Source organism: Myotis nattereri, assembly GCF_964212035.1.
Source record: "Myotis nattereri genome assembly, chromosome: 17".
In the NCBI taxonomy this organism is placed as follows: Eukaryota; Metazoa; Chordata; class Mammalia; order Chiroptera; family Vespertilionidae; genus Myotis; species Myotis nattereri.
The window spans coordinates 15,336,191-15,362,628 of record NC_138092.1 but is presented as its reverse complement, the minus strand read 5'-3'; the positions used below and the strand labels follow the sequence as shown (position 1 = coordinate 15,362,628).

The following is a 26,438-nucleotide window of genomic DNA, read 5'->3' as shown; positions in this document are numbered from 1 at the left end:
CCCGGGCCGGACGCCACCCGGATCCCCGCTCGGCAGGCAGAGCGTCCCGGCGACCAAAGCCAGACCGGCCCGGGGCTCGGGGCGCGACCGGCTCGTGGCGAGCCCAGCGCCCGCGGGACGGAGGCGCACGGCCGCCCGCCGCCGAGGCGCGAACTTTTACACCGACTTTTTGTTTCGCTTCGGGGTTTGGCGTGGCTCCGGCACCGCCCCGGACGGGGGGGAGACCCGGACACGGATTTGCCACCGCCTGGGGCCGTCGCCGCCCTCGCCGCGAGGTCTCCACCAGCTTTTCGGAGAACTAAGTTCTCACCCCCCGATGCCGAAAGTGGTCCCCAAGGGGAGCGCCACGTCCATCGCCACAACAACGACAACGACCCCAATAATAATAATCATCGTCATCATCATCGCCTAAGGGAGCGGGGCTGCCCAGGGAGGCTGGACGAGAAAGCGGCGGGGACCAAGTGCGGAAATTTAAAACAAACACGGGAGCGCGCGGGCTGAGCCGAGCAGGCGTGGGATGTTCCTAGCAGCAGCCGCTCCAGGTCGGCACTCGGGCTGTCTGTCCGTCCGTCCGTCTGTCCGCCTGTCCCTGACCAGCGGTCCCTCCCGCTGCTCAGGCAAAGTTTGCCAAACCCGGGGCTCTTGGGGCGGATGGCCCGGAGCCTCCCTCCCTTCCCCGCCCCGCGCGCGCGCCCCCCTCCCCAGAAATAATCCCACCAACTCGCGGCCCCGCGTGCAAACTTACGTTTGATCTGCCGGGGTTTGCTCTGCTTTCGCCGGGACATCTCGGCGGCGGCCGCTGCTCCGGGGGCTCCCGCGGTGCCCGCGCTCCGGGCCGCCGCTCTCTCGGCTGCCGCCTCTCCCGCCGCCGCCGCCGGCCAGGCTCGGGCCGCCGCGGGCCGGACTCCAGGTGCTCCGGGCGCGCGGGATCCGGGAGCTGGGCTCCTCCGGGAGCCGCGGATCCACGTTTGGAGACGAGCAGGCAAATGAGAAGACGGAGGGGGGCAGAGAGAGTGACAGTGGGGAGGGGAGGGCGGGGGGGGGGGTTGGTGGGGTGGAGGGGGGGAGAGAGAACGGGAATTTACAAACGAATGGACTGGGAGAGAGAAAAGGGAAAGGGGAACCCGGAAAGAAGGAAGAGAAGGAGGGAGGGGAAGGAGCGCGAGCGGAGGGGAGAGGGGGCGGAAGGCGCGGGAGGAGGAGCGCGCTCGCTCTCCCCGCGCCCGGGCGTGCGGGGCAGATTCCCGAGCGCCGCCGCCGCCGCCGCTCCGGGCCGCGCAGCTCGCGCTCTGCCGCGGGAGGCGTCGAGGCGCGGGAGGGAGGGGCGCGCCGGGGTGGTGGGGAGGGGAGACTAGTCCATCAGCCCAAGGAGGATTGGCTGCAGCCAAAGCCAGTCCGGACGCTCACCGGGGCCCGGCCGAGGTCGGGTGGGGTGCCGGGGAGCGCGGCGGGGGGTGGGGGGTGGAGAGGCGCGGGGCGGACTTGGAAGGAGGCCACCTTCTGCTGTTGACACCGCGTCAGCGCTAGGCAGCCGCCAGGGCACCCCTCCTGGCAACTTCTTCCAACAGCCCCCTCGGATGGACCCCAACTCTCCTCTCTCACTCCTGGCTTAGGCGGTGGGGCACAAAGAAATCTCAGTCTCCGTAAACTTTGCGCTCCCAGTTCTGCCGCCCCCTCCCCTAGCCTCCATTCCACCCCACCCCCCTTCCCCCCGCCCTTCCAGGTTCTTGGCAGGAAGGTTAGGCCCCTGGCAAAATCCTCGGGCGAGAGCCAGCTGATCACCAATGCCAACTGTGTGTCTTGGGGCCAGTTAAGTCCTCTCATCTGCCCGGGCTCTCAGGAGACCATTTCATTGCTCTCGGGGTTCCCTGGAGACCGCCCTGGACGTGGACCATCCCCCACTCGGCCCGCGCAGAGGGGATGCTGCTGAGCGCTGTCCTTAAAGCGCTCCGTCTCCCCTGGACCTTTCATGTCATATTGTAAAAAATTCCAAATTTGGAGACAGGCAGATATTTTCCTCACATCAAAAAGGAGGACCGCTAGGTGATTAGCCCTGGGAGGGAAGTGAGCCATCCCTCACCAGATACTAACTTTCTGATGTCCCTCCGCAGCCAGCCCCATGACCTTTAACCCTTTTAGTTCTCCTGCGGCAGGGAAGCAGCGACGACTAATAAAAGATTTGATCTTGCCATAATTTCCCAAGCAGGTAAGACCTAATAACTATTTCATGGTTCTTTGGCTTTTAAAGTTTTGTTTCATTCTTATTCAATTATTGTGTGTGTAGAAGGTTGGAAACGGCAAGCCAACAGAAGAACAAATTTGGAAGTGATTTGCATAGTTATTATTTCGGCCAAGTTAAGCTGCATGAGGCTAGCTGAGTTTCTCATAGTTTCCTATACACTGAGTATTAAATATATTCTCCCGGGTGAGCTGGAAGTAGCTTCTATCTGAGTGGCAGTTTAGCTGGCTGCTTTCTGTCATCAGTATTTACTAATAAACTCTACCCCAGTTAACATACATCCTCCCCCCCCCCTCCTCCCCCAGATACCGCTGACTTTCCCCCAGGTTGTGAGATCATCCATTCTTATCTGAAATTGTGCTCCCCTTTGTCTGGTTGACTAGCCTTGGTGGGAGCCCCACCAAACTCTAAAAGCATCTGAGGGTCAGGAGAGAGCTTCGGCTGATGGAGCATAATGCAGGCGGCTCCCTGTGCAGGAGGCACTGTAATCAGTGTCATTTATAACCCCATCAGGACAGCTTCTGGAAGGTAGAAAGAGTTGCCCTGTGAAAGGTATGGCTGCGAGAATCTTTATACAGAGCTGCAGACCAATTGTGAATTTTGTAACATTACCATGAGCGCTGGTTACCATATGAGGTTGTATGAATACATGGTCCTTTGCAGTGGAAAAAAAGCACTATATTGATAAAGTCCCTCCCCTGAAGGACCAGCACATGAAAGCCATAAGTACCAGGAAAAGCAGGGTAACTTGTGTCTGTTGTGGAATGAGTAAGCCAACAGAGAACCACAGATTTTTGCCTTCTTAATTTTCAATTCATTACAATTAAATTGGTGTGCTTAGAATTGGATGTATTATATATTATGGCTTTTAAAGATCTTTTTACAGAACTGGCTGACTTTTTATATCACCCAAAAGGAATGCCCATTGGAATTAAAATATCATAACAGTTAGTGTTTCTTTTGGCATTTGAAATGGTTAAATATGCAAAGCAAAAGAGAAACAAATAAATCTCAGCTAAAGATTCACTTTAAAAGCTGAAAGGAGCAAAAGTCAGGAGATTCAAGGCAAGATTGATAAAATAACCAGACTCCACTATTAGAAATAAATATAGTTTATTTAATTTATAAATATGCATGTTCATTATAGCTAGTATGAATGAATTAAACAAGGATACTATTATATTTTGTGCTTTGTCATAATGTTTAATGAGAATGTTAATGTTATTTAAAGTTAAATTTTTCTTTTTTCTAGTTTAACTTACCAAGGTTATAAAATAAAAAGACAGCAAAACCTATAAGCAATTATCTCTGTTCAAATGGGTATAGCAGCCCCAAACCACAGTTACATGATTATCAAACAATGATTATGAAAACCACAATGGAGAGAAGCATTAGGGAATGATATTGCAAAACCACAGCAACAAATGTGTCTGTGATATTGAAAACCACAGTTCACAACTAATACTCTGTGTATCGCAAATTACTATTTAACTATAAATGTGAAGATGTATAAGTAACATAACAAAATAATTTCTCATCTACTTAAAAATGAATTATTCATTTTTTACACTCACTGATTTCATTTCTACACAATGGTTCATTTTGAAAAGTTTCTGCTTTTGAAGACAAACCATTTAATATCATATATATGTTACTTTAGAAGCATAAAATATACAACTTTTAATAATATTTCCTCAAATACTAAAAGAGTTGATTTGAAACCAATTGGAAATAAAGAAACATCTATCTCAGTCTGGTTTTCTTCATAAAGTTCTGTGGGAGTTTAAAGGATATGAGTTGAAACTGATTATGGGGGGGCGGGGAATGAGAATATAATTGTATATTCTTAACTGGAAAACAGACATCACAATAAAATGAGATGCCTGTACCAAAACTACTTTAATATGTAAATCAAACGTTTATTTACAAATGAATAAAACAATATTGTGTGCAAGTGTATAGGGTTGCCAGGTTTAGAAAATTAAAATATAGGATGCCCAATTAAATTTGAATTTCAAATAAAGAACAATAGTGGTGTGTTTTTTTTAAGCATAAGTATGTTTCATGCAATATTTGGTACATACTTATCCTAAAAAATAATTATTGCTTATCTGAAATTCAAATTTTACTGGGCATCCTGTATTTTATCTGGCAAACCTACAAATTTAGCATTTTAACATTTTCACAAATTTATGGTTGTTTATAATATTGTTTATCCAAAAAAAAAGGCAGAGAAACCCTAAAGTGGTTCCTATAAACATAGATATATTTAATTCTTGAACATACTATTTAGGGAAGGCATGGTAGAAGGAACAAATTTCTATACAGAAGTTCATTATTTGGAACAGTATAGAAATGTGCTCTCAGTGTAAATGGATTGCATTCATGTGTGTCTTACTCTTGGATTTGTTTTTAAAATGTGTTTTTTTTTCCCTCCAAGGAATCAACAAATTGATAAAGCAACCTCCCAGGCCTCATCTTATTAGGCAGCAAGCTGCCTTCTTTATTATGGGAGTAAACAATATTCAAAAGCTTCAGAAAGACTTAATTTTTTGCCCTTGTATCCTCACCAGAAATTGAATACAGTTTATCTGTCTTGATTTAAGATTGTGACACTGAATTGAACAAGAATACGCTATGAAAATAGTGTTTAGTATTTGTGTATCTTTATAATTTCAGCGGTTTAAAACTAAAAATCAACAAATTCATCTAAATGGCATTTCTATATTATAACTATGAAAAGGACTATCTGTTTACTTGCAAGGGAGCCAAGGGCTTTGAAAGCATCCAGTCAATCGGGATTGGAAGACTGAATGCTTTAAAAGAAGCATGTGTGTACAAAAAAAAAAATGTGTTAAGGAGCAGGTCTATTAAATTTATGAGTTTTAAAAAAATATCTGTGAAAAAAAGTCTCTGAACCTAATATGGGTTAAGAATTACTATCCTCTTTCTGTGTAAATTTTTATGATATGCTGATAAAGTGTCGATGATTTAAATTTTTACTCTTGGCAATCATCCTTTATGTCCTAACTACTACTCTGATAGAAGAGAGCCATTGAATGAACTCACTTACCACCTCCTTCCCCAAAGTACTTGGCTGCTAAGTCTGTATACATAACACACCTCCAAGTATAAAGTAAATATTAAAGGAGTAACACCCCAAATTTTAGTAGACGTGTGTTGATTTTGCCTGCTTAGCATCCATTTTCTTTTCTGGTGATAATGCTGTATTATCTTTTGAAGAACTACTCATCCTCACCTACTATTTGGTGATACAAGTGTGGCCTTTCTGAATCCCCTAATGCCTGACTAATCAGAATATTCCAGATGTTTGGCCATGGTGATTGGCTCAATGGCCCAATGGTTCCCAGAAGAGTCAGTGATGGAACTTTTTCCTAAAACCATCCAGGAAAAGGTGCTGTTTTTCTGCTGGGGTTGCTACATGGGGAGAATGCACATATTGTTATTGGCCATCTTTGTTGGACAAATCTGTTAAGAGTGATGCCAACACAGAGGACTCACTTGGTCTTATCTCAAGATCTGATTTTGGGGAAATCCAAAGGAAGACACCCATCAGCATTCCAATATGACTTTGTTTGGGATCCATCAACATGATCTGTTGTTTACATAAACATTCCCGTCTTGTCATTTCTGTTAGGTGTTTTCTTCATCTATTTGACGAGGCTAACCCCGCTATGCATCTTTATAGTCTTAGCATGGGTGTGATTTCTCACAAAAAGTTATCAGTGATCTCCCAAGTCTGAACGAAATACCTCTTTTCAGTTGCTTTCATAATACCCTTTTTTGTCTGCAAAAGCTTGTTGCATTACATTGGCAATTTAAGTATATATAAGCCCAGTTCTCACCAGTCCCCTATATGCCACAAAACACCTAACTAGATAGTAAGGTTTGTGAAGGTAAGAAACGTGTCTTTCTTTTTCAGAATGACAGCCCCAGTGCTGGACACACAGAAGATCTAACATAAATTGAAAGAAAACGTAAGTTCAGAATTATTCTGAGATAGGACACAATTCTAATTCTCATCCACACAGTCACAGGTACAGGGGATGACAGTCGTGTTCATACAACATGACTCTATGCTCCTAAAAGATAGTTGGATCATGAGGAGTACCTAAACCAAATATGACCAAATTCCTCCCATAAGAATCTAGAGTTAGTATCAAGAGTCTCATCCCCTACATGAGCTGGTCTCTTGAATTAAGGAGAGTTAAACCTCTTGAATTATGGCATGGTTATCACTTTGTGAACAGAGTAACAGTGATAGTTTGTCAGTAGAGAGAAAAAGAAATAAAACGAATGTCCTGAGATAAGTCTAAATGGGAACATGAAATGGCCTCACGTCCTGTTCAATCTCTTTCGTGGTGTGTAGTGGCACTCCTGCCCTTGACGGCACCAAAATACTTGTCTCTCCTTACAATAAATCCCTCCCCACCTTCCTTTTTAAAATTGTATGTGGCCTAGATTAGTATTAGGTGATTCCTGTTACATTCAAGCCAAAAGACTAAACTAAGACAAAAATTAGATATCTATGACCTCAGTGTGGTTGACTGGATATTTAAGTATTTAGAAATGTCAATTTAACTGAACTTGTTAATTTCCTCCAGAAAAGTTATATAAAAAACTGTGTTAGTCTTGGATTTTTCTTTAAAAACAAACAAACAGAACGTGTGTGTGTGTGTGTGTGTGTGTGTGTGTGTGTAGAGGGGGGGGGGAGAAAGAGAGAGAGAGGAGGGGATATTAATTATAGAGAATTGAGTCACACAGTTATAGAGACTGAGAAGTCCCAAGATCATCAGTTGCCAAATTGGAGATTTATGGGAGCCAGTGGTATAACCCTCGTCTGAATATGAAAGTCTTAAGAAACAGGAGAGCTGACTTATACTAGTAAGTTCCATTATGAGTAAAATCTGATGTCCCAGCTGATAGGCACCATGCAGAGAGAGGGAATTCTCCCTTCAGTGGATTGGATGAGAGGCTCACCCACATTGGAAGAGCAATCTGCTCTACTCGGTCTATTAATTTAAATGTTAATTTCATCCAAAACACTCTGGCAGATACACCCAGAATGTTTGATCAAATACTAGGCCAGTCAAGTTGAATAAAATTAGCCACCAGAAGCACTTTTGATTATTTTCTTTTCCTGAGCAACCCTGAGATGGTCAATAACTCTTACAAATGTTCAGTGGGTAAATCAACAAATTTTAACAAAGATAAGTAAGTAAGATATCAATTACTGATTTGGGACATTCACTTCAATCAAGGATGCCTCTTAGAAAAAGAGTTGAGAGTACCTCAAGGGCATCTTGATTCATTGGCAATGCACATCTAACCCTCCTGAATACAGATATTCTGGCCCCAGATGTTGGAATTTTACTTTCAACTTTACTTTGTCACATTTTAAATAACCATCTAACAGATTACCTTGCCCATAAATTTTACAAATGGTGTTATAATCTGCATGAGTACTCTTTATACTTCAGTGGTAAGTTTTATTTTCCAACCTATAACTTTGGGCCTAAATTCCTGAATGCAAAAGAAGAAATTGAACATCTTTTTTGAGAACACTTGCTATGTGTATAGATTTAATCAAGTCACTTATCTTTGCTATTATCTACTGGCTGAAATGTATTAAAATAATGCATTTGGATGAACTGAAGATGAGGGTTATGAATAACAATGCTAGAGCATACTGATAATAGAATCGTCTAAAATAGTGGTTCTCAACCTTCTGGCCCTTTAAATACAGTTCCTCATGTTGTAACCCAACCATGAAATTATTTTCGTTGCTACTTCATAACTGTAATGTTGCTACTGTTATGAATCGTCATGTAAATATCTGATATGCAGGATGGTCTTGGGTGACTCCTGTGAAAGGGTCCTTCGACCGCCAAAGGGGTGGCGACCCACAGGTGTCTTTCTTCTTCATTGGAGTCTTCCAACCTTCTGCTCCACTCTAGACCCACTGCTTTCTGTGACTAAGCTTTCCTTTCATCATTATCCCAAGAACTCCCTTAATGTTGTCCTGTGTTAGATTCTTCGTTTCCTAAATGCTGTGCATTCCTCTTTTCTGGTTTACTACCCCCTTTCTTTTTTTCTCTTGTCCTGTCTTCTCTGCTCTTCCCTTTTTTCACTCTCCCTTTCTTTCTTGTTACTTTTGTTGTTGCTCTGGAGTAAAATTTAGACTCTAAAAGAAGGTGAAAGGGATAATTATATCACTTTTAAAATGTATCTTGTAATAAAAATTAAACTACATGGCTAATATACTCCTTTAAAAACAATTTTTATTTTTATTAAACAGATAGATGTACACAGATATAAAGATCCAATCGATTTTCAAAGCCTATAATGAAAATTAGCTGTTTCTTATCCCACTCAGTGTCCCAAAGATAATTTCTGCTCCCAGAGGTGTAATCATTGTCAAATCTTATTAGCTGATTCTCCCAATGTTCACCTCATGTTTCTAAGTAACATGCGTTACTACTTTAAAACATTATTAGTTTAGTTGTTATTGACTATCTACTAAAAATATGAAGATGTAATAGCTTTATACATCCCTAACACACACTTCATTCAAGTTTTTGGTTAAATCAAAATTTTTATTATTCATCAATATGGGTATGACAATTATGTTTTCTTTGGATCTGTTTCTTTTTCCTGGAGTTAATAATTACTTTCTTTGTCATCTTCTCAGTTTTCTATGAAATGTCACTATTTTATCCCCAAATCCTTTGCCAATCTATTACGGTTAAGTACCTCATTACATTAGTACAAAGACATCAGATAATCTACTAGGTCTTTTCTCTTTTCCCTATGCAGGTGTCTTTCTTGGAGCCATCCAACCTTCTGCTCCACTCTAGACCCACTGCTTTCTGTGACTAAGCTTTCCTTTCATCATTATCCCACGAATTCCCTTAATGTTGTCCTGTGTTTGATACTTCGTTTCCTAAATGCTGTGTATTCCTCCTTTCTGGTTTACTACCCCCTTTCTTTTTTTCTCTTTTCCTGTCTTCTCTGATCTTCTCTTTTTTCACTTTCTCTTTCTTTCTTGTTACTTTTGTTGTTGCTCTGGAGTAAAATTTCATGTAGCTCCCTGAGAATATATATATATATATATATATATATATATATATATATATACACATACACACACACACATACATACATACACACACACACACACACACACACACATATATACATATATATATATATACAAGGAATTTTTATTTTTTTAAGATTTTGGCACAACTGAAATTATACTTATTCTCCCCTCATATGTAGTATATAGTTTGGGAGGGTGCAGAATTATATGGTACAAATTATTTTTCCTGAATTTTTTTCTAGTTTTATTGTGATATAATTTACATGTAAAATTATATAAGTTAATTGACAACATTAGGAACTGATATATATATATATATATCTTACAAATATATATATATAACAAAATGATTACCACCATAAGATTAGTTAACTCCTCCATCACCTCACAGAGTTACTTTTTTGGGTGTGTTTGTGTGGTGAGAACTTTTAAAATTTATTCTATGCGCAACCTCTAAGTAAATGATACCGTAATTCCACTTTTATCTACAGGGGGCACTTTCCAAGGTACCAAGTGGATGTTGGAAACTGCAGATAGTACTGAGCCCTCTATATGCTATGATTGCTCCTATATATACATACATCCTATGATGAAGTTAAATTATAAATTACTCACAGTGAGAGATTAACAAGTAATAAAATAGAACAATTGAAACAATAAAGGAAGGCTTATTTGAACACAGGCATTGTGATACCTTCACAGTTGATCTGACAACAGAAACTGCGATTGTGTGATTTTGCTGTGAGGCAGCTTTTTTCCCCCAAGTCATCTTCGTTTTATTTAGCACAGGGCCTGCCCCCTAGTAGGAGTTTAATAGACGTCAGTTGCATGGATGAACACACTCCCACACTGTGGAGGGCCGTGCGATAAAGGGCTGGGGTGGGGACCTGTGGAAGGACTTTTATGTAGGACTCCACCCCACACCATTTGAGGAGCTGGAGGACAAGCAGAGGGCATCCAGGAGTCCCCATCTCAGGAATACAGTGAGGGCTCAGTCTTGCTGCCAAGGGGCAACCTTGGCACAGACCTGGGATTCCACTCTAAAGGAAGCCCCGGCAGGGCACGAGGAGCAAGGCCAGGTGCTGTGTCCAGTGCTGTGTCCCTCATGCCCCGCACCGTGCTTGGCATACAGAAGGTGCTTACTAATCATCACCAGCTCACTGGTGCACTGGACTCGATGGGGTGCAGATGGAAGCAGAACGCTGTTCTCTCACATGGTCCCCAGCCAGCCTGCTTTGGGCCGTCATTCTTTATTCCTGGACGAAGTATTGCAGGTCCCACAGGCTTTCTAGTCACCCAGGTCTCCATTTTCAGGCAGTGAAAAGGCCAGTCTGAAGCTCAATCTCTTGTCCCTTCAAAGCTCCTGGCCTGCCCGCTGGTCCGGCCTCAGGCCCTGGGAAAGCCTGTGGTGGGAAGGGAGGGACAGCCTCTTCACATTCCCACCCTGTTTTTCACCCTCCATCCCTGTCTGCTCTGCGCCTTCTAGGAGGGGAGAGCCATGGAAGACAAGGGCTGAACAAGGTCTCCCTTCCCAGTGTGTTTGTCCTCTGGCCTCGCCCTCTAGCCTCCAGTCTGGGTTCGTTCCTCCCCTCTTCCTCTCAGCAGGGTCAGCCTCTCTTCTCTGGCTGACCTGCCGCAGGGACCTGGGCTGTGATCCAGCAGCTGACTCCTGCTCTCTGGGTTCTCTGCCTAAAAATGCCGCAGCCCCCTCTTCATGGAGCTGGTGAGGGGAGCTGCACAAAGCTGGTGACCCCAACTGGACCACATGCCTGGTGCCCAAGGGCTCAGTAAGTTCAGAGCGCCCTGCCAAAGGCTGTGGGGCCCGGTCGGTGCTCGGTGTCACAGCTGTGATTCATTTTCATCCACACACATCTGACCACTATCTCTTCCCTTTCCATGACCTCATCCCTCATTCCTTGGAGAAGTTTCCTTCCCCATTTCCACTTGGTTCTGGTGGTGCTCTCAATTATACTGCCTTACTCCTGCTTGCCCCAGTGTGGGCATGTGACCAAAGGCCTGGCTGTCACAACAGCCCTGCCCCTGATGCTGTGGACCCGGCCAGCCTGCTGTGCTCAGTCCCCGCTCCTGGCCCTGTGGTAGAGGAAGCACTTGATAGGTGTGGTCAACTAGCCATCCTGACCTGGCAGCAAGTGGCATATGTGACAGATACAGCCTTAGTTCTTTAAACCATCTGGCCCTAGGCTTTTCTCTGGTCAGAGTTTTTTATTATTATTATTACTTCACTCTTCTAACTTGTAATTGATGTGTTCATATTTTCAATTTCTGCATCATTCAGCTTTGGTAGGTTGCATGTGTTTAAGAATTTATCCATTTCTTTTATTTATTTTTTCCTTGTTTTTCAGTTTTTAATTTTATTTTATTTTTTAAACTTTATTGTTGAAAATGTTACATAGGTCCTCCTTTTTCCCCTGTTAACCTCTTCCAGCCCACTACTGCCCCCACCCCAGGCCCTCACCACCCCATTGTCTGTGTCCACAGTTATGCATATATGCCTACAAGTTCATTGTTTGATCTCTTCCCACCCACCCTCGTCTGCCTTGCCTCTTGAGGTTCAACAGTCTGTTCATGCTTCTGTGTCTCTGGGTTCATTTTTGTTCATCAGTTTATTTGGTTCATTAGATTCCACATATGAGTAAGTTCTTGTGATACTTAATCTTTCTCTGTCTGGCTTATTTCGCTCAGCATAATAAGCTCCGGGTCCATCCATGCAGTTGCAAGTGGTAAGAGTTCTTTCTTTTTTATTGCCACTTAGTATTCCATTGTGTAAATGTACCACAGTTTTTTTATCCACTCATCTGCTGATGGGCTATTTCCAAATCTTAGCTATGGTAAATTGCACTGCTATGAACGTAGGGATGCATATGTTCTTTTTGATGGGAGTTTCGGGTTTCTTAGGATATATTCCTAGAAGTAAGATCACTGTTTATCTTTTCAAAAATAAATTTTATTGATTTTTATTCTCTATTTTGTTGATTTCATCTCTATTCTTTATTATTTCCTTTCTTCTGCGAACTTTGGGCTTAGTTTGTTCTTCTCCTTCTAGTTCCTTGATGTATAGAGTTAAGATTTTTCTTATTTTTTTAATGTAGCTTACTTAACCACTATAATCTTTCCTCGTTACTGTTCTAGTTGCATCCCATAAGTTTTGATGCATTAAGTTTCCATTTTAATTTGTTTTAAGATAGTTTTGATTTTCCTTTTGATTTCTTCCTTTACACATTTGTTTTTCAGAAGTGTATTGTTTAATTTCCACATTATTGTGAATTTTCTGATTTTCTTGTTTATTATTGATTTCATAAATGGCTAAATCTCCAGATTTGAGAAGATTTTAGCCATTATTTTAAAAAAATTAAGTTTTCTGATATCCTCTTCCTCCTATCTCCTTCAGAAACGGCAATAATTCCCAAATTAGTTCTTTTCCTGGTACCCCATAGATCACATACACTTTTTTTATTCTTTTTCATTCTTTTTTCTTTGTTCTATGAATGTATATATACAAAGGTTCTGTCTTCTAATTCTTAGATTCCTTCTTCTACTTGGTCCATTTTGTTGTTATTGCTCTCTGTTGCATTTTTTAGTTCATTCATTGTATTCTTCACCTCACAATTTCTTTTTGGTCCTTTTTTTTTTATTACTTCCATCTCTTTGTTGAACTTCTCATTTTGTTTGTGCATTGTTCTCCTGGTTTCATTGAATTATGTTTCTGTGTTTTCTTGTAGCTCATTGAGCTTCCTTAAAACAGCTATTTTTGAATTATTTGTTGGGTAATTTACAGAGCTCCATGTTTTGGGGATCAATTACTGGAAAATTATTGTAACCCTTTTGTGGTGTCATTTTTATTTGAATATTTTTATATTCCTAGAAGTCTTGAATTGCTATCTGCACATTTGAAGTAATAATCACCTCTTCTGATCTTTACTGACTGACTTTGGAAAAGAATTACGTTCCTTCATCTCTACTAGGGTTCTGAGGCTTTCTCAAACATTATTCGGATACATATGCTTCACGCTTCTTGCTCCCTCTTGTGGCAGAATTGTTAAGCTTCTATGCTTTTACTCCATCCTGCTTCTCAACAGGCCAGTTACTGACAGCTTTCCTTTTGCTTTCCGGAAGGTAATGCTAAATGCTCAAGTTCGTGGCGTGCAGATTCAGTTCACCTTTCTGCACATGCTCACTAGCTGTCTGTCAAAACTTGCTTTTGCTACCGTCAGAAGTACATTCCATGGGATGGGGGAGTGTGTACATGTGATGCACAGTGTGCTACGGGTGCCCATGGGCTCGTTGTGGGTACCCACAGGTGAGGCATATCAGCAGTTCATGACTCAGTAAGATCTATTCCCCTGATACCTTTTGAGAGATGGCTGCTGTTCTCCCAGCCTCTTAGGCCCCTTAGTCATGAAGCTCATGACTCAGCATTCTAGATTGGTTGAGAGAGAAATTGGCCCCTGGCAGCTTCCCACAGTGCTGGGAAGCTAGGCACTCACTCACTCACTTTCACTTCGTGGGAAGGGTCTTGGGCTGAGGAGGGCTGTCTTGGCACTGAGCTGTGCCACCTTGGAAGAGGGGTAATGTGGGAATGCCAAGCTGTTCCTCTCACTTTTTTCAATTCACCTGATCTTGGGTATTTTTTGCTCCAACAGCGTGCTGGAACTTCTCTGTTGGACTCCTGGACTTCCAGAAAGGCTCGCTCATCCATGGGTGATCGCCTAGATCCGTGTTCTCCAGGGCTCCCGGATCCTGGTCAAGAGAGCCTGAAGCCAGTTCATGGGCCACTTCAGGATCCACAACCAGGACCAAGGTCTGTTTGCTTAACACCCTATTCATAGGTGGGCAACACTTCTCCCGGGTGCCTTGGCAGGTGGTGCTGGATGGTTACCAAATTGTTTCCTGTGGGGGACATAGCAAGGGACAGCTTATTCAATTATCTTGCCGATGTCACACACCACCCTCAGGTTTTAAACACAGGGCTTCACTGACTTCTATTTCCACTGTTGTTCTGAGAAGTGGCTGCTTTTGTATTTTATGGAAAATTTCTTTAGCTCCCTCTGTCTTCCACATCTTCACTGAATTTTTTTATGTGATCAGATTTTAATTTCTTAGACTTCTTTTTTGATTCTTAAACAGATCTTTTTCAGCTTCCTGTCCTTATTTCCTCTTGTTTTATCTCTCTGAGGCCAGTAATTATAGGTTTTCTTTGGAAATATTTCCTTATTTCTCTGAAGATTTTATGTTTCCTCAATGCTTCTTTACTTTTCCTATATAATTTAGTACCTGTCTTTCATGTGGAATTTTCTCATATATCTTTAGTTATTCTTGGTTTTCTATTTTCTAATATGACTGAGACACTAAAAACCTAAACGTACATTGTGTATATGGAGAGAGTGGGGTTTGGGTTTTGAGGTTAGGGTGGGAACCTTGCAGCTGGAGGTCTCTGTCTATACCTTTAAGTATTTATCTCTTGGGTTCAACACATTCCCCAAAGAGAAAATCTCCAATACTCAGTCGAAGAAGGAGCTTTAGTACCTCACTGTTCAGTATAATCCCTTCTTTCACTATAGTGTTCCCACTTCAGTTACTATCACTGAATACAAAATCCCTCTGGTTTAACCTCTGAAGAGTAAGTCTCAGGCTTCAGACCACTTTGGTGAGCTGACACCTGGCAGCGTAATGTGAAAAGAAATTTCAGGGCATCATTGATTCTTACACAGAGTTTCACCAATCCTTGTATTTCCTATCCCACCTACATCCCACTTTCAAGGATACCAGTTATTTGTATTCCATACTTTCTGTTTTTCTTTTTATTCTCATTTTTCTGACATATATCCGTAAATAACCTCCTCCGAATGTTGTACATATGAAATGAAACTCGTGAGTATTTATGTATGTGAAAAAGTATTTATTTTGCTCTCGTCTTTGGTTGATAGTTTAGCTGGGAATATAATTCTAGGGTTAGAAATTATATCTTTACCCTGATAAATTTGAGAGTATACTCTTCTGTATTCTAGCATTCAGTATTCCTTGATTGGAAATCTTATACTAGTCAGATACTTTGTGTGTTATTTACTCTTCACTTCAATGATTTTTTTTTTTGGTTGTTTTCATTATTTCCTCATTAACTCTCTGTTTTGGACTTTTACAGTTCTATACTACGCTAGTAATTGTTTTAGGAATAGGCAAGGGAACCAATTCTGGACCTGGGAGAGTAGTTGGAAACTTTTCTGCGGGGAGGGAGTCCTTAATTGCTCTTAAGAGAGAATTATAGAGAATTTGTTTCTCTCTCTCCTTCAAGAAAGAAACGAGGAAAATACTGCATCACTTACTTCTGTCATCTATGTTTTATAATGAGGAAAACTGCCTCTAAAACAAGGCTAACTCACAGAGGAGTGAATACCAAAGATAATAGTGTTCCAATGAAGCTGAAGTCCGGTCATACTAGGCTTAGCTGTTTCGCTTTTACTGGTAGATTTCCCATTATATGAACCAATACAATTTCTTATTGTTTACGCCATTAGTATTGTTTTGCTTTTTTGTTACTCAAAGCTGAAAGAGTCTTAAGTGATACTAAGTGGTAGAAAATGTTTTTATCTTTCATTTTGGAGTCAAATGGATGGAGGAGGAGTGGGAAATGTGGATGAGGAATAGGATTGTCAGTCACCCTGTGGTGTGGTTCAGAAGTCAGACTTTCAGTTTAGCTAACAGCATCCCTGTCACTCTCTGTGTACCTGCCAGTTCTAACTCTTGTGCCTCTTTGGGTGTGTCATACACACAATGTGGTATTATCATGGTATCTGGAGACAGAGTACTTGGGATCAAACCTTGGCTCTGCCACTTCTTAGCTAGGTGGTCTTTTGCGTGTTATTAAAGGCCTGTATGCTTCAGTTTGCTTATATTCAAAGTGGAAATATAATGGCGTCTAATGCAGAGGTTACCTGCATTAAATGCGTTATTATATGTAAAGTGTTTGGCATGTAGAAAATGCTGTTTAATTGTTAGCTAATAACAAATTACTTCAAAGCTTTTCTTGTCTTTTTTTTTTTTTTTTTTTTTTTTTTTGCAACAGAACCCTAACTATTTTCAAGATGTTCAGGTAGAAGTACTAATTTTCTGAGATTACCTTCCAGCTAGATTTGGCTATGCAAGGCACTTCGGACTAATAAAATGCAAGCAGGAATCTACTGGATGAGACTTTTAAAAAGTGAAAATTTTTTGTGCTCAAAAGTAAGAATGCATCTTTTCCTTTTTGGCCTATCCCCTTGTTCATATCTGGATTGGGACATCTGCTTGGACATATAAGAGCCACTTTGCCATCATAAGAACAGAATCTACACACTTGGGAAAGTGGTTGGAAAGGAGAAGGAGCCAGTCCTGATGACTCCCTGGAGCAGTGTCTCAGCCTTGAGCTGAATGTGGAGTTCTGAGACGCAGCACTTAGGATTTTGTGTCATCCAGCCAAAGGCGATTCTAACTGCTACCCAAGGGACCTCCTGGACAGGGTGGTCCTCTCTTCTTGTCTTCTGAAATCTTGGTTTTTATGAAAGTTATTTTATTATTCGGCTGTGTACTTCAGTAGATTTCCATCCTCCATTTACATTTTAGCAATTGTTTAGCTATCTGCAAATAATTTCACTGGCTTCTTCCCATCCCCCCTTACCTTTAAGGCTTACTTCTTTTCTATCCTGGTATTTTCTTCTCTGGAGAAAACAGAAATAACAGTAATACCCATCCCAGGGACTGTGAACTTTAATGCTTTCAGGGGCCAGGGGGAATGTAAAAGAATGAAATATCCAGATGTAAGTTATATGGATTGGTGAGGCCTGCGGAGATATGGAGAATATATGTTCCTGTTAAAGGGGTCTTAAGACAATTAAAATAAGTATTGTGCCACTCAAAGAATATAGACCTGAAGGCCCAATCTGACTATAGGCTGCCATTCTGCAAACTCTGATTCTGACTTGCCCTGGCTGGTGTGGCTCAGTTGTTTGGGTGTTGTTCTCTGCACCGAAATGTTGCTGGTTTGCTTCCTGGTCAGAGCACATGCCTGGGTTGCAGGCTTGATCCCTGCTGGAGGCCATGCAGTAGATAGCCGATCATTTTAACAAGGATCAATAAACTATTAATAGTTTAATAAATGATTATTTTTAAAGTTCTGATTCTATCTTAAACACATTTATTGATGAGAAAGAGCTCTCCTATTTACTGATCTCACCCAAACACCATCAGTAACAACAAAGCAACACACAGTCAAGACCTCTTAACATGAAAAGTGTATTTAGCTAAATACTTCCACTTGTTTTCTTCTAAATAGTTTTTCGCATTTTTGGTTTTTAGCTGATACAGAAGATGATACTGTAACTCTAATATTATACTCAATAGGAATAACAAACCCAAATCCTCTCTGTGGGGGTTGCTACAGTTTGGAAGAAAACCAACTCCACGCAAAAATGCACGATAGCAAAATACGTATTTCCCATCCCTCCTCAGTTTCTTTAATCTCCTTGGCTTCCTGTAAGAATGCATCTGAATGGAACCAACCAGAGACCAGGCCTATGCCACTCCCATTTCCTACAGAGATGAGTGCATTGCGGTGGCAATAAAGGCTCACTGTGCTGGTTCTGGAGATTGGTTATTTCTTCGGTCCTTCACACTTACATCTGCAAAGATAAAGGTTTTTATCAGCACGGAAACTGAAGTTCAGAATGGAAAAGTGTACTTCTATGCACTAGAAAGGAACAGTTAAGAAATCTGGATGCTTAAGCAAATGGATAGTGTACTGGACTGATAATCCAGAAACCAGGATTCTAGTTTAGACTCATCAAGTTAGAACATTGTATTGATTCCTTAGCCTCAATGTTCATATTGGTAATCTTTGAATATTTATCAAGTTCTAAATTCATTGACTCTGTAATTCTAATATTAGTTTCAAGTACTTTATCTTAAACTGAGAATTTCTAAAGGGCAGGAAATTTGTCTATTTTATTTGTGTAGTGTTTATACACCTAAGATGATCTTGAAAGTGTTCTTGATAATGTTGACAACTTGACACATTTTAGAAGTATTTTCCTTATTACCTTTTCATCTCTACTTCAGTAATATGTTGAGGAACTCCATGCAGGGAAGACCCAAACAATTATGTCTCTGGAACAAGTTTCATTGAGAAGTCCCAGTCCAGAAGTCTGGATAAAGAGAACATGAACTTTTGTCATGTTTTTGGCAGTTGTGGGAAATAAAGCCTCGTTTAATTTAGTACAGAGTATCGCCTTAGGATTTTCATAAGATAGATAATGCTTACTAGAATATTTGGCAGGAAGATGTTTTGAAATATTTACTGTCATTAGGAAATGTAGTTCATGACTTCAGACTAGGGGGTTTTATTCATATCTACACAATTTCATTTAAATATTCCCATGGTAATAAGAAGCTTGGATTTGCAAAGACCAAAATAGATAGGACCAATAATAGTTTGTGTTTCAACTATATTCTAAAACCAGTTTTTGACTTAACTTTCAAGTCCCCTTTTCCTGTAAAAAAAAAAAAATCTGCTCTGTCACATTGCCACACAACATCCTGTTTTCCCAGGCTGCCAGGAAACTGTCCACTATTGATGCCTGAAATGGAGAAACACTTCTCACTGTCATCTTCTCTGATCAAAACTTGATCTCATCAACCTGAACTCCTTAGTTGAGATTATCAGGAAATACTGAGTATTTTCCCAGTTTTTATTGATGATGTAAAAATCTTGGTTTCAGTGAAATATAACAAAACCCAGATTTTCATATTTAAGATAATATCCCAGTGTTTGAATTCTCATCTTTTCTCATCAGTCAGTAAATACACTTATATCATGCGTCTGCTATGCACCTAGCCATTCTGCTCAGGACTGGATTTGCTACTTGGAGAACAACCGAAAAATAGACTTAAGTGACAGTCTAAGGTTTTTCTTACCATAGTGGCTGAAATGCTACAACGCAGAGATTCACTTAAATGGAAAGCAAATAACTTTGGATGGTAAATTATTAATACTGTTAATTATTACACTTGTAATCTTACATTTTTATAACTAGACAAACTGGAGACACTAAACGTAGTAAAAAATAAGGAAAGGGAAATTAATTTTGGATTTTCAATAGTAAGAAGTCAGTGCTTGCCCAACCAGTGTGGCTCAGTGGTTGAGCATTGACCTGTGAACTGGGAGGTCAGGGTTCCATTCCAGGTCTGGTCACATGCCTGGGTTTCAGGCTGAATCCCCAGTAGGGGGCATACAGGAGGCAGCTGACCAATGATTCTCTCTCATCATTGATGTTTTTATCTCCCTCTCCCTCTCCTTTCCTCTCTGAAATCAATGAAATCAATAAAAAATATATATTTTTTTTAAAAGTCAGTGCTGGTTGGATGAAATTCACCGATTGATTGATTCATTCATGTATTCAATAAAATATACTTTATCAGTGTTTGTATCATACCACTCTCCCTTTGAAAAGCTGGAGCTAGAAAGACTTGCAGTCATAAAAAGATGACAATATTTAATAACTGTGCTTTGGGCAGGAGGCGATCTTAAGAGGAGAAGAAGAAGAAGCTGAAAAAAAGGGAGCTGGTAAATTTGACCACTCAGATATTTGACCTCAGGCCAGCCCTGCTTTCCTTCATGATGACACTTTAGTCAGAGCAAACAAGAGCAAGTGTATAGTTTAGAGCAAAAACAAACAACAAGCTCATATCTTTCAACCTTTTACCAACAACTACTATTTCTGTATGTGAGTACTTGTATAGTTTCAATAAAACAATCTGATTGCAATAACAGTTGGTTTGGCAGTATCTGTGACCTAGAACATGCATTAGTTTTTCTTTAGTATAGCGACAAGTTTACAGTTCACCACATGGTTAATGCTATGGAAAGTTCACCCTACTCAAGTCAATAACAATATACAATATCAATAAACTCAGAAAAAGATGCAGACATCAACTTTAATTAAATGAATGCCTCAGTGATTTGTTCTCCGTCTCATTCTTGGCATATTTGTTTAAGCCTATTAAGGTTTCTTTTCTTTTTTTTTAAATATATTTTATTGATTTTTTACAGAGAGGAAGGGAGAGAGATAGAGAGCTAGAAACATCGATGAGAGAGAAACATTGATCAGCTGCCTCCCGCACATCTCCTACTGGGGATGTGCCTGCAACCCAGGTACATGCCCTTGACCGGAATCGAACCTGGGACCCTTCAGTCCGCAGGCCGACGCTCTATCCACTGAGCCAAACCGGTTTCGGCATAAGGTTTCTTTTTTAACAATGTGAAACAATTTTGCCATATGAGACTTTAGATGACATTGCCATAACATGGGGGGAAAATCTATTTAGAGCAATTTTTTTTAAAGTTGTATCTGCTCACCTGGTGTTCCTTGTCTCTCATAGCTAATTACTGATGACAGGGTACCTTGAACTCAGGAAAATAGGCGGCAACAGAGATTCTTGCGATCACTGTGAACAACAGTTTGCTATGAATTAAACATAAGCCTACCCAATAAAGAGTGAAGAATGCACATTGGATTTCTAATACAAATATCTAGACTTGTTCATGAAAAGAAAATGATGAGAATGATTAACCACTATGTAAAAATGTGACTTAAGAAATACCCAATGAAATATTACTTATTAATGGGTTATGATATGTTATTGGTTAAATTGTGTCACCCTGCAATTCGTCTGTTGAAATCCTAACCTTTCAGATTTCAGAATGTGACCTTATGTAAAGATGGGATCTTTACAGAGGTAATCAAATTAAAAGAAGGTCATTAGGATTGGCACTAATCCAGCATGACAGGTGTCTTTTTAAAAAGAAGAAATTTGGAGACAGATACACATGCAGAGAGAAAGCCATGTGGAGATGAAGGCAGGGATTGAGGTGGTGCGCTTTGACAGGTCAAAGAATGCCGAGATTTCCAGCAAAATCCCAGAAGCTAGCAGAGAAGCAGGAAACAAATTCTTTTTCAAAGCTCTTAGAAGAAACGAACCCTACTAACACCTGGCTCTTAGGTGCCTAACCTCCAGATCTGTGCTTGAGACAATAAAGTTATATTATAAAGCCATGCAATTTGTGGTAATTTGTTATGGCAGCCCTAGCAAACTAACGAATATATTGCCTACTGCTTTGTTTATTGCTCTAATGGCTTCTGTCTGTTTGGTTTGGTAACTTTCTGTGACTACTAATTTAGTAATAACACTGATAATAGTAACAGCTAGTTTTTTTGATACTTACCATATCCCAAGTTTTGTTTTTATCATTTTGGAGCCTATGAAATATATGGAGAAGGAAGGAAAGATTTTTCATGTGGAAAAAAGTAATTTTATTACTTTACTAAGCGTTCATGGACAATATTAAGTATGCCTTTTTTAAGTAACTGAGGATGTTGTGAGCTATTCAGAGATTAAAGAAAAATGAAGAAAAAGAAGTAAGATTATTATTTTCCAAACTGCTTATTTCAGTTCATGTTTCCTCATGGACAGAACCTCTTCTGGCAGCTCAGGGTGGGACCTCCGCTGGACAGGATGCCCTTCCGTCACAGGGCAAACTCACACCCACACCCACACCCACACTTACTCAGACTGGGGCAATTTAGAGACCTCAGTTTACCTGATGTGCACATCTTTGGGATGTGGGGGGAAGCCAGAGTACCCAGAGAAAACCTGTGCAGATATGGGGAGAATGTGCAAACTCTATACACGCAGTGGCCCCAGCTGGAAATCGATAATTTTTTATCAGCAACATTGTAACAAAACTAGAGGCCTGGTACACAAAATTCATGCACACAGGGAGAGGGGGTACCTCAGCCTGGCCTGTGCCCTCTCACAGTCTGGAAGCCCTTGGGGGATGTCTGACTGATGGCTTAGGCCCACTTGGGGAGTGGGAGCGGGCCTAACCCATCAGTCGGACATCCTTACACTGCCATGGAGGCGGGAGAGGATCCCACCACCACCTCTGTGCTCACCAGCTGTGAGCCCGGCTCAAGGCTTCTGGCTGAGTGGTGCTCCCCCTGTGGGAGCACCCTGACCACCAGGGGACAGCTCCTACATTGAGCATCTGCCCCCTGGTGGTCAGTGTGCATCATGGCAACTGGTTGTTCTGCTGTTCAGTTGATTTGCATATTAGCCTTTTATTATATAGGATGTTATTGAACAAAATGGCGTTATTAAGACCTGCTGCACTAAATTCAAATAAGGAGTCAACTGTGAAGAGTGAGGCAAATGATATCAAGAAGTAGGTTCATAGTTTAATATTGTATACAAGATTGTTCATTATATTTCATATATTTTTAAACCCATATAGGCTGATATATTTCATATAAAAATGAGGATAATAATAACACTTTCATAATAATATTGTTTTGAGAATTAAGTGAGACAATACATATAGGTAACTGTCAAAATGATAAAAAAGTTAGTGAGGTGGGACAGGTTTTATAAAAAACAATGATCATTAGAAGTTGTAATGAAAATACCTAGCAATTCAACGAAGGAAAACATTAAAAATGTAATAAACAAGATCCATATTAAAATTCACTCTATTAGCAGGATAGATAAACACCAATTCAAACAAATGGAAATATAAACTGGGCCCCTAGATAAGAAGATTGAAATGTGTAGAGATGTCACTCCTTTAAAAATCAATTTATATGTTAATCATGCCATAAACAAAATTTAAAGTAAACCACTAACAGGGAAGTATTTTTCAAAGAATAACTTTTGGCAGAGTAATAATATTTTAATAATACAAACTCTTCTAAATCAATAAAAAATAAGATTCCAGAATTTAAAAATAGACAAAGGAAATGAGCAGATAATTTACAAGTGCTGAAATACAAATAGCCAATAAACATACAAAAAATGTTTAACCACACCAGTAATCAGAATTATAATATTAAAAAAGCAGTAAGTTACACTTACCAAATTAGCAAAGATTTTTAATAATCTAATGATACTCACATGGGCAAGATTTTCATAATAATGGCAGGAAAAGTTCAGGAGTTTCCTCCACATGTAAACAATTACAAAACCTGCCAAAAATACTAAAAAAAAAAAACATGTAGATGCACCAGAAATCATCGAATGGCAGGCAGAAACTTGAGAATCATTTATGCTATAAAGACTACCACTGCTTTGGGCAAGAACGCCCACTTTGTGGCTTTCTTGTCTATGGGAGCTCCACAATTCCCCCATCTCACATGGCGAGAAACCACAAAACTTAATAGTTTAAAGTAGTAGATAACAAAGCTCAGAGCTGTAGAAAACCTGGCAATTTTATACTCCAAAATCTGAATATAATCTCTGCCCAAGTCACTGGCTGTTTCAAGCTTGACTAATAAATAAATAATAGCATATGGTAATAAAATAACTTAAAAGATCTTTGAAGAATATCTTCCTCAATGGATGCCATGTAAAAATTCTAAGATTTAAAACTGTATGTATTATGTGTTTTTGTAGGGGGACATAAAAGGAAAGAAGGAAGAAAGGATTGTATACCTATATTCCAGCTGTTGGCTATCTTCTTTGCCTCTTGCTTTAAGAGGGCATAGAGCCCGGCCTGTGTGGCTCAGTGGTTGAGCATCAACATATGAACCAGGAGGTCATGGTTCAATTCCCAGTGAGGGCACATGCCTGAATTGTAAGCTCAGTCCCCATTGTGGGGTGGCAGGAGGCAGCTGATCAATGATTCTCTATCACCATTGATGTTGCTATCTCTCTCCTCCTCTCTCTTCCTCTCTGAAATCAATAAAAATATTTTTTTAATAAACAAGAGCTCATAGATATTCTTAAGTGAATTCACTTCTAACCCTTCACTTCGTTGGGTTTGTATTCTCACACAAGGCAGGTCGTCTGAAAACGTGCTGTGATTTATTTTGGATTCTTTTGCCACCACCCTCTTCACTGTTAAAGATTTTCATGGCTTTTAAGTAGATGATGGTAGGTATCAAACTGCCATTATCTTCAGATTCTTAGATAAAATAAATGAAAGAGGTAGTGATTCTATTTTAAAATGTCAATACTTGCAGCCTGTCAGAAGTTATGTTTTGAAACTATTTACACGGGATGAAAATATCTGATGTGAGCCTAAAAATGTTCAAGGTCTTTCAGAATTTATTTTCAAGTATCCAACAAAAATGTAAAGTCCCTTGCCTAAAGAAGCCTGTTAAACAAAAACCTTTGTGAGTAATGTGAATTTTACTGAGGATCTTATAGGGGAGATAGCTCAGCAAACTATTTTAAAATGTTTTACTAGATATTTTGTGCCCCCCAACACTTTTAGAGCACCTGGCCACAGCAGGTTTTGGTTTATTTTTTCCTGCTCTCTCATACTTACACATTCACAGGCACCCTTCCCTGCTCCTAGGCACTACTCCACCTTCTATCTCTAGGTTTTTGTACCTAAATTTATATTTGTCCCTCCTGCTACATAGCACTCCCTTCTTAGCAGCCTGTTCAGCAACCGTCTTTGCTTACTTGAGCCTGCTTTTTTTTTTGGCTATTCCTGTATGAAAATTATTGCATTTGTCAATAAAATTTATTCTATAAACTGGAAGAAAATTCTCCAAAATTTTAATATTTTTTATTTATAGGGAATTTTTATTTTCTTCTTTATGGTTTTTCCATATTTTTTTTCTACATTTTTTCACAAACATCATGTTCCATTATAGTGAAAAACTGAGACATAAAAAAAATGAGAAGAAATAGAATAAAGACTTATGGGAACTTAAAAATTACAAAGGCAGCTTCGCAAGGCAATGGAAAATGGACAGTTTGTTTATTATTTTTTTTTATCCTCATCTAAGGATATGTTATTTTTGTATTGATTTGAGAGAGAGAAAAAAACCATCAATGTGAGAGAGAAACATTGATCAGTTGCCTCTCACACGTCCTCCCACAGGGGATCCAACCTGCAAGCTAGCTATGTGCCCTGACCTGGAATCAAACCTGAAACCATTTGGTGTACAGTTTTAAAAACATATTTATTTCCTGTTTCCTAACTCTGTGGGATACCCTTTCAGTTCACAGATTTTAAAAAACAAACAAAAATCCTTAGAATTGCCCATTTTCATGCCGTGGTGCAACTCTCCAGCAGGAACCTTCCAATCTAGAAGGTCAGTGTTTTTTACCCAATATTCTCTATAGAAAGACCTTTGTTCTGTAGATCACATAGTTGTCTGTTTACTGCTTTTAAATACCAATGGGAATAGACTCGAGGACCTGAGCAAATGGCAACCTGAGAACCAAGGGCCAGTATGGTCTATACTTCAACTTTAATCACAGGCACATTCATTTTGTCTGTTAAATATGTAGGGGTACCAGGTCAGGTTCTAGTTGACAAACATCTTCTGTTACAAATACAAAAAAAAAAGTCTGAGAAATTTTCATTAGTGTAAACATTTATATATCATTTATAACCATTTCTCAAAAAATGATGTCTAATGCTACTCATTAAACCAGGAGAAAACTTCCTTTCTTTGGAATTTGATGTGAATCAGGAAGTATGAAACAATAACTGTATTCTCAATTAAGTACTCAACAAATAAAGAGCAAAAATTTCTTATGCTTGCAGAATTCCAGAAGTCTTCCCAGTGGAATACCATTTAGCTTTTGTAGAATATTGCCAATGAGAATGTGACTTCCGTAGAGATTATTTTTGCTAGTAATATTTTCCACTGCAGCCAAACCTTGGCTTATCACATAAAGGAAACTAATGTATGCTGAGCACTTAGACAAAGAAGTAAAAGCGTTTTTCAATTTGTTAATATTATTCTTTCAGGTGATAAGCCAACCATTATAGTATTACATTTAAGAGTACCGCTTTTCCTGTACCAAGGATATTGATGGGAATTGACTCTATATAATCTGTTTACATATTTTTTTAAAATATTCTAATACATAGCACCAAAAGAAAAATAGTAAGGCAGAATTCTTTAAGAAGAGTGGTTTTCTTGGGTTTGTCATCTTTGGGTATAGAATTTTAACTCTAATAGTTAGGTCAGTCACTGTTCAAGTGTGTGTATTTGAATAATTCTGGGATTC

At 40.0% G+C, this 26,438-nt stretch overlaps 1 long non-coding RNA gene across 1 annotated transcript in view; it reads left to right on the top strand.

Annotated features, from left to right (window-relative positions):
• The first annotated feature begins 1,306 nt into the window (after positions 1–1,306).
• LOC308533303 overlaps positions 1,307–26,438 on the top strand; it is a 56,625-nt gene continuing 31,493 nt past the window's right edge. The window contains exons 1-4 of the long non-coding RNA XR_013997050.1: positions 1,307–1,422; positions 2,112–2,206; positions 6,183–6,237; positions 14,024–14,181. This is a non-coding gene — a long non-coding RNA (uncharacterized lncRNA). The remainder of the gene's footprint in view (positions 1,423–2,111; positions 2,207–6,182; positions 6,238–14,023; positions 14,182–26,438) is intronic.